Genomic DNA, 10,198 nt, shown 5'->3' on the forward strand with positions numbered 1-10,198 from the left:
GGCCGCGCGCCCGAGACACGACCCCGACCTCAACGCCGCCTGCCCCTCCCTCGCCGCAGGCATCCGAGGTGAGCACGCCTCTGCCTAGGGTTCTTCAAATTTTAATTGCATCAAATTAGTTAGGGTTCATCTATGGGTGGAAACGAATCGGATGCAGATTGGGATACGAATAATAGCGACATATTGCTTAAGTGTATTAGTCAATAGCTATGTGACATGAAGTATTCAACTTGTTGAATTAATTAGTTAGTAAGAACTAGTTGAATTAATAGAACTAGGTACTAATTAGGGCAGTAGTTCCTAGGTACTAATTAGTTAGTAAGAACTAGATACTAATTAGGTACTAGTTTATTTTTATTTATAGTAAGTTTATTTTTAGTAAGAACTAGTTGAATTAATAGAACTGGTTGAACATGTCACATTTGTTGTTATTTTTTTTAGTTAAAGCAAGTATTCCCGCATCGACGTTGGTGATGCCTATCCCGCATCCTTGTCGTCGACTCGGTGGAGGACACCTGCTTGACCAGATCGGCCATGTCCGGGACTGGGCTCCGCGGGGCTGGTACTGGGAGGCGCTGCCTACCGGGGGGTGCAGCTTGGTGAGGAGTCAGCCCGTCGTTGACCCGAACCTTCTTTGGTGGCAGTCGCATGGGCTAGTGACGGTCCATAGGCTTGAGGACCCCACGGAGGTGGTACGTCACCGTGTCAGCGAGGAGACGTGCACGTCCGTCGCTACTTGTTTGCGTTGGAGCATAGGTTCTCCAATACCTGGCAAGTTCCCCAGGGATCTCACTGGAGCTATGATCATGTGATGGTTCCTTCTCTTTGGGTGTCCACCGCCCGCGCTGATACCCGTCGTTCGCTAGGGTTTTAGTTGTATTAGTGATGTTATATGTATGATACTATTCGGGATGTGTTAGTGATAATATTCGACGATGTACGGACGCAAGAGATGATTTACTTTTGCTTATTGAATGCATGCTAATACGTCCATTTTGCATGATGCTTTTATATCAATATTTATTGCATTATGGGCTGTTAGTACACAATATATCTCAATACTTATGGCTATTCTCTCTTATTTTACAAGGTTTACCATGAAGAAGGGGAATGTCGGCAGCTGGAATTCTGGCTGGAAAAGGAGCAAACGTTGGAAACCTATTCTGCACAACCCCAAAAGTCCTGAAACTCCACGAAACAACTTTTTGGAATTAATAAGAATTTCTGAGCGAAAGAAATACACCAGGGGGCCCACACCCTGTCCAGGAGACAGGGGGAGCCCCCCCTATAGGGCGCGCCCCCCTATCTTCTGGGCCCCCTGGTGGGCCTCCGGTGTCCATCTTCTGCTATATCATCGCTTTTACCCTGGAAAAAATCGTGGGCAAGCTTACGGGACGAAACTCCGCCGCCACGAGGCGGAACCTTGGCGAAACCAATCTAGGGCTCTGGCAGAGCTGTTCTGCCAGGGACACTTCCATCCGGGAGGGGGAAATCATCACCAACATCATCACCAACGATCCTCGCATCGGGAGGGGGTCAATCTCCATCAACATCTTCACCAGCACCATCTCCTCTCAAACCCTAGTTCATCTCTTGTATCCAATCTTTATCCAAAACCACAAATTGGTACCTGTGGGTTCCTAGTAGTGTTGATTACTCCTTGTAGTTGATACTAGTTGGTTTATTTGGTGGAAGATCATATGTTCAGATCCTTAATGCATATTATTACACCTCTGATTATGAACATGAATATGCTTTGTGAGTAGTTACGTTTGTTCCTAAGGACATGGGTGAAGTCTTGCTATTAGTAGTCATGTGAATTTGGTATTCGTTCGATATTTTGATGAGATGTATGTTGTCTTCTCCTCCAGTGGTGTCATGTGAATGTCGACTACATGACACTTCACCATTATTGGGCCTAGAGGAGGGCATAGGGAAGTAATAAGTAGATGATGGGTTGCTAGAGTGACAGAAGCTTAAACCCTAGTTTATGCGTTGCTTCGTTAGGGGCTGATTTGGATCCACATGTTTCATGCTATGGTTAGGTTTACCTTAATACTTTTGTTGTAGTTGAGGATGCTTGCAATAGGGGTTAATCATAAGTGGGATGCTTGTCCAAGTAAGGGCAGTGCCCAAGCACCGGTCGACCCACATGTCAAATTATCAAAGTACCGAACGCGAATCATATGAGTGTGATGAAAACTAGCTTGACGATAATTCCCATGTGTCCTCGGGAGCTCCTTTATCATTATTAGAAATTGTCCAGGCTTATCCTTTTCTACATAAAGGATTGGTCCACCTTGCTGCACTTTATTTACTTTTATTGCTTGTTACTCATTAGAATTTATCTTATCACAAAACTATCTATTACCTACAATTTCAGTGCTTGCAGAGAAAACCTTACTGAAAACCGCTTATCATTTCCTTCTGCTCCTCGTTGGATTCGACACTCTTACTTATCGAAAGGACTACGATAGATCCCCTACACTTGTGGGTCATCAAGACTCTTTTCTGGCGCCGTTGCCGGGGAGTGTAGCACTTTTGGTGAGTGGAACTTGGTAAGGAAACATTTATATAGTGTGCTGAAATTTTTTGTTACTTGTCACTATGGAAACTAATCCTTTGAGGGGCTTGTTTAGGGCATCTTCACCCCAACCAGAAGAGCAAAGAGTTTCTCCTCAACCTACTAAACTTTATGAAAATATTTATTTTGAGATTCCTTCGTGTATGATAGAGAAACTGCTAGCTAATCCATTTGCATGAGATGGAACGTTGCATCCCGATTTACACCTTATCTTTGTGGATGAAGTTTGTGGATTATTTAAGCTTGTAGGTATTCCCGATGATGTTGTCAAAAGGAAGGTCTTCCATTTATCTTTGAAGGTAGATGCATTGACATGGTATAGGCTATGGCATGATACGAGATCTTGGAATTATAAGCGATTGAAGTTGGAATTTCACCAGAAGTTCTATCCTATGCATCTTGTTCATCGTGATCATAATTACATATATGATTTCTGGCCTCGCGAAGGAGAAAGCATCGCTCAAGCTTGGGGGAGGCTTAAGTCAATGTTATATTCATGCCCCGATCATGAGCTCTCTCGGGAAATGATTATTCAAAAAATTTATGCTCAGCTTTCTCTTGATAATCACAACTTGCTCGATACTTCCTATGCTGGTTCTTATATGTTGAAGACTATTGATTTCAAATGGGACTTATTGGAAAGAATTAAATGCAACTCTAAAGATTGGGGTTCCGACGATGGTAAGGAGTCAGGTATGACACCTAAGTTCGATTGTGTTAAATCTTTTATGGATACCGATGTTTTTCGTGGATTTAGCGCTAAATATGGACTTGACTCTGAGATAGTAGCTTCTTTCTGTGAATCTTTTGCTACTCACGTTGATCTCCCTAAAGAGCAGTGGTTTAAATATAATCCTCCTGTTGAAGTTAAAGTAGTTGCACCTATTACAGTTGAAGAAAAGACTATCACTTATAGTGATCCTATTGTTCCTACTACTTATGTTGAGAAACCACCTTTTCCTGTTAGGATAAAGGATCATCCTAAAACTTCGACTGTTGTTCGTAAGAGTAATACTAGGACTTATACACCTCCTGAGCAAATTAATGTTGAACCTAGTATTGATATAGTTAAAGATCTCTTGGATGATGATTTAGATGGGCATGTTATTTACTTCTATGGTGAGACTGCTAATATTGCTAGGCCAGATACTAAGACACGTAGACCTATCATAGGCATGCCTGTTATTTCTGTTAAAATAGGAGAACATTGTTATCATGGCTTATGTGATATGGGTGCTAGTGCTAGCGCTATACCTTATGATTTATATAAAGAAATTATGCATGATATTGCACCCGTTGAATTAGAAGACATTGATTTTACTATTAAGCTTGCTAATAGGGATACCATTAAACCTGTTGGGAGTTAGAGATGTTGAAGTTTTGTGTGGGAAGGTTAAATACCCTGCTAATTTTCTTGTTCTTGGTTCTCCACAAGATGCCTTTTGTCCCATTATATTTGGTAGGCCCTTCTTGAACACTGTTAAAGCTACGATTGATTGCAAAAAGGATGTTGTTACGATTGGCTTAGATGATATGACTCATGAGTTTAATTTTGCTAAATTTCGTAGACAACCCCGTGATAAAGAATTATCTAGTAAAGATGAAATAATTGGTCTTGCTTCTATTGTCGTGCCTCCTACTGATCCGTTAGAACAATATTTGCTAGACCATGAAAATGATATGTTTATGAAAGAAAGAAGGGAAATAGATGAATTATTCCTTAAACAGGAACCTATCTTGAAACATAACCTTCCCGTTGAAATTCTTGGGGATCCCCCACCACCCAAGGGTGATCCCGTGTTTGAACTCAAACCTCTACCTGATAATCTTAAGTATGCTTATCTCGATGAAAAGAAAATATATCTTGTTATTATTAGTGCTAACCTTTCAGAGCAAGAAGAAGAAAGATTATTGAAAACTCTGAAGAAGCATCGAGCTGCTATTGGATATACTCTAGATGATCTTAAGGGCGTTAGTCCCATGTTATGCCAACACAAAATTAAATTGGAGGACGATGCCAAACCAGTTAGAGATCCTCAACGATGACTAAATCCTAAAATGAAAGAAGTGGTAAGAAAGGAGATACTAAAGCTCCTTGAGGCAGGTATAATTTATCCCGTTGCTGATAGTGATTGGGTAAGCCCTGTCCATTGTGTCCCTAAAAAGGGAGGCATTATTGTTGTTCCTAATGATAAAGATGAATTGATCCAGCAAAGAATTATGACAGGTTATAGGATGGTAATTGATTTTCGTAAACTAAATAAAGCTACTAAGAAAGATCATTACCCTTTACCTTTTATTGATCAAATGCTAGAAAGACTGTCCAAACACACACATTTCTGCTTTCTAGATGGTTATTCTGGTTTCTCTCAAATACATGTATCAGCGGGAGATCAAGCAAAAACTACTTTTACTTGCCCTTTCGGTACTTTCGCTTATAGACGTATGCCTTTTGGTTTATGTAATGCACCTGCTACCTTTCAAAGATGCATGATGGCTATATTCTCTGATTTTTGTGAAAAGATTTGCGAGGTATTCATGGATGACTTCTTTATTTATGGATCCTCCTTTGATAATTGTTTGAGCAACCTTGATCGAGTTTTGCAGAGATGCGAAGACACTAGTCTCGTCCTGAATTGGGAAAAGTGTCACTTTATGGGGCATAAGATTTCCGAGAGAGGTATTGAGGTTGATAAAGCTAAAGTTGATGCTATTGAAAAGATGGCATGTCCCAAGGACATAAAAGGTGTAAGAAGTTTCCTTGGTCATGCCGGTTTTTACAGGAGGTTCATTAAGGACTTTTCTAAGATCTCTAGGCCTCTGACTAATTTATTGCAGAAAGATATTTCTTTTGTCTTTGATGACGATTGTGTAGAAGCATTTGAAATACTTAAGAAAGCTTTGATCACTGCACTTGTTGTTCAGCCACCTGATTGGAATCTACCTTTTGAAATTATGTGTGACGCTAGTGATTATGCTGTAGGGGTTGTTCTAGGGCAAAGAGTCGATAATAAATTGAATGTTATCCAGTACGCGAGTAAGACTCTTGATACAGCCCAAAGAAATTATGCTATCACTGAAAAAGAATTCTTAGCAGTTGTGTTTGCATGTGATAAGTTTAGACCTTATATTATTGATTCCAAAGTTACTATTCACACTGATGATGCTACTATTAAATATCTTATGGAAAAGAAAGATGCTAAGCCTAGACTCATTAGATGGGTTCTCCTGCACCAAGAGTTCGATTTGCACATTATTGATAGAAAGGGAGCTGAGAACCCCGTTGTAGATAACTTTTCTAGGTTAGAGAATGTTCTTGATGACCCACTGCTTATTGATGATAGCTTTCTTGATGAACAATTAGCGGTCATTAATGCTTCTCACACTGCTCCATGGTATGCTGATTATGCTAATTTTATTGTTGCTAAATTTATACCATCTAGTTTCACATACCAGCAAAAGAAAAAGTTCTTTTATGATTTAAGACATTACTTTTGGGATGACCCACACCTTTATAAAGAAGGAGTAGATGGTGTTATTAGACGTTGTGTACCTGAGCATGAACAGGAATAGATCCTACGCAAGTGTCACTCTGAATCATATGGAGGACACCACGCTGGAGATAGAACTGCACATAAGGTATTACAATCTGGGTTTTTTTTGGCCTAGTCTCTTCAAAGATGCTCGTAAGTTTGTCTTATCTTGTGATGAATGTTAAAGAATTGGTAATATTAGTAGACGTCAAGAAATGCCTATGAATTATTCTCTTGTTATTGAACCGTTTGATGTTTGGGGCTTTGATTATATGGGACATTTTCCTGCCTCTAATGGTTATACACATATTTTAGTTGTTGTTGATTACGTTACTAAGTGGGTAGAAGCTATTCCAACTAGTAGTGCTGATCATAACACTTCTATTAAAATGCTTAAAGAAGTTATTTTTCCGAGGTTTGGAGTCCCTAGATATCTTATGACTGATGGTGGTTCACATTTTATTCATGGTGCTTTCCGTAAGATGCTTGCTAAGTATGATGTCAATCATAGAATTGCATCTCCTTATCATCCGCAGTCTAGTGGTCAAGTAGAGTTGAGAAATAGAGAGCTCAAATTAATTCTGCAAAAGACTGTTAATAGATCTAGGAAGAATTGGTCCAAAAAACTTGATGATGCATTATGGGCCTATAGAACTGCATACAAAAATCCTATGTGTATGTCTCCGTATAAGATGGTTTATGGAAAAGCATGTCATTTACCTCTTGAACTTGAACATAAAGCATATTGGGCTATTAAAGAGCTCAATTATGACTTCAAACTTGCCGGTGAAAAGAGGTTGTTTGATATTAGCTCACTTGATGAATGGAGAACCCGGGCTTATGAGAATGCCAAGCTATTCAAAGAAAAAGTCAAGCGCTGGCATGATAAAAGGATACAAAAGCGTGAATTTAACCTAGGTGATTATGTGTTATTATTCAACTCTCATTTAAGATTTTTTGCAGGAAAGCTTCTCTCTAAATGGGAAGGCCCTTACGTTATTGAGGAGGTATATCGCTCTGGTGCCATAACAATCAACAACTTTGAAGGCACGAGTCCAAGGGTGGTAAACGGTCAAAGAATTAAACATTATATTGCAGGTAATCCTATTAATGTTGAAACTAATATTATTGAAACCGTAACCACGGAGGAATACATAAGGGACACTTTCTAGAACGTTCCAGACTCCAAAAAGGAATAGGTATGTGGTACGGTATGTAAACCGACTCCAAAACAACTCCAATGGCAATTTTTATTAGTTTTGGGTTATTTAAGAATTTTAGGAAGAAAGAAGTAGTCTGAAAGGGACACGAGGCCCCCACGAGAGTGGAGGGTGCGCCCCCCTGTCTCGTGGACACCTCGTGTGCCTCCCGGACTCCGTTTTCTTGCACATTACGTATTTTGGTCGGTAAAAATTCATTATATATACTCCCGGAGGTTTTTGACCACCATATCATGCAAATATCTTCTGTTTTTGTTTCGAGCTGTTTTCTGTTGTAGATCTAGAGCATTATGGCATCTCCAAGCGCTCCCAAGGACAAGTTTTTCGAGAGGGTTATCAACCCCTATCTCGCGGAGGTGCTGCAACACCCTCAAACCATTGAGATGCGTGAGGGGGTGCTGCACATCCGTGATGTGGAGGGACCCAGGTGTACCGGAAGCGTGGAGACAAAGCTCGAAGCTATGGAGCAGCAAGTTTTCAAGTGCCAAGGGATGGTGGAGCGTGGACTCAATGCTAACCAGATGATGATCACAGAGTTCACCAACAACCACAAGCTAGATGTCAAAGTCATTGGGGAAACCATATTCAAGCTTCAAGAGAAGATCGAGCACCTCCAAGCCCAGATCTATGACCTGCAAAACCAGAACTGTGAGTATGAATATAGATTCAAAAGGATGAGTTTGGCTGCAGATTTAAGGATCCCGGAGACTCGGTCATCCTTCTATGATGGTGAGCCTGTGCCTTGGAACATGGACGACAAGCCTACATCATCAAAAACTCCTACTTCACCTTCTCCGAGGACATAATCACTTGGGTATGGGCACTACCCCTTGGCAACTGCCAAGCTTGGGGGAGGTGCCCCGGTATCGTATCACCATCACACTCCTATCTTTACCGTTTTATTTAGTTCGATCCTTTCAGTAGTATCTTGATCTAGTAGATTGAAGTTTTGATATCAAGTAGTTTTGAGTTTTGCTTAGTGCTCTCTTTTTGTAATCGAGTCCGTGAGTTATCTATAATAAAGATTAGTGTTGAGTCAAGGGCTTTGCTTTGTTGCTATGATCTTAAGAAAAATAGAAAGAATAAAAAGAATTAAAGAGTTCATATTGATCTTATGGATACTAATAACTTCACACATAGAAAGTATGAGGCATAAAGGTTGTTGAGAGTTGATAAACGTAGTTTTGGTCATCGTTGCAATTAATAGGAAGTAATAAGGGAAGAGAGGTTCACATATAAATACACTATCTTGGACATCTTTTATGATTGTGAGCACTCATTAAGTATGACATGCTAAAAGAGTTGACGATGGACAAGGAAGACAACGTAATGGTTTATGTTTTCTCACATCTCAGTTAAAGTATGTTGTCATTGACCTTACGAACATGTTGAGCTTGCCTTTCCCCCTCATGCTAGCCAAATTCCTAGCACCAAGTAGAGATACTACTTGTGCTTCCAAATACCCTTAAACCCAGTTTTGCCATGAGAGTCCACCATATCTACCTATGGATTGAGTAAAATCCTTCAAGTAAGTTGTCATTGATGCAAGCAATAAAAATTCTCCCTAAATATGCATGACTTATTAGTGTGGAGAAAATAAGCTCTATACGATCTTGTTATGGAAGCAATAAAAGCGACGGACTGCATAATAAAGATCCATACACAAGTGACATATAAAGTGACGTTCTTTCGTACTAAGATTTTGTGTATCCAACCCTAAAAGCGCATGACAACCTCTGCTTACCTCTGGGAAGGGCCTATCTTTTACTTCATGTTCTTAGTTTATGCTTTTATTTTGTGCTTGAGTCAAGGTGATCTTCACCTTTCCCTTTTTCATTTTATCCTTTGGCAAGCTCTTCGTGTTTGAAATATCGTGATATACATATCCAACTGGATGTTCGTTAGCATGGGCTATTATTGTTGACGTCACCTAAAGGTGAATATGTCGGGAGGCAACACAATAAGCCCCTATCTTTCTCAGTGTCCGTCTGAAACTCCATAACCATAGGTATTGCGTGAGTGTTAGCAATTGTAGAAGACTATATGATAGTTGAGTATGTGGAATTGCTGAAAAGCTCTATTGTTGACTCTTTCTGATGTTATGATAAATTGCGATTGCTTCAATGACTGAGATTATAGTTTGTTAATTCTTAATGAAGTTTGTGAACCATACTTGTTATTATGAATTGATTGTTACTTGAGCATAAGAAATTATATAATGGAATCTATACATGTTGCTGTTATAAGAATGATCATGATGCCCTCATGTCCGCATTTTATTTTTATCGACACCTCTACCTCTAAACATGTGGACATATTTTTCGATTTCGGCTTCCGCTTGAGGACAAGCGAGGTGTAAGCTTGGGGGAGTTGATACGTCCATTTTGCATCATGCTTTTATATCAATATTTATTGCATTATGGGCTGTTATTACACAATATATCTCAATACTTATGGCTATTCTCTCTTATTTTACAAGGTTTACCATGAAGAGGGGGAATGTCGGCAGCTGGAATTCTGGCTGGAAAAGGAGCGAACGTTGGAAACCTATTCTGCACAACCCCAAAAGTCCTGAAACTCCATGAAACAACTTTTTGGAATTCATAAGAATTTCTGAGCGAAAGAAATACACCAGGGGGCCCACACCCTGTCCAGGAGACAGGGGCCCCCCCCCCACCCTATAGGGCGCGCCCCCTATCTCCTGGCCCCCTGGTGGGCCTCTGGTGTCTACCCTGGAAAAAATCGTGGGCAAGCTTACGGGACGAAACTCCGCCGCCACGAGGCGGAACCTTGGCGGAACCAATCTAGGGCTCTGGCAGAGCTGTTCTGCCGGGGACACTTCCCTCCGGGAGGGGGAAATC

The sequence above is a fragment of the Triticum aestivum genome, chromosome 5B (genome assembly GCF_018294505.1).
Source record: "Triticum aestivum cultivar Chinese Spring chromosome 5B, IWGSC CS RefSeq v2.1, whole genome shotgun sequence".
In the NCBI taxonomy this organism is placed as follows: Eukaryota; Viridiplantae; Streptophyta; class Magnoliopsida; order Poales; family Poaceae; genus Triticum; species Triticum aestivum.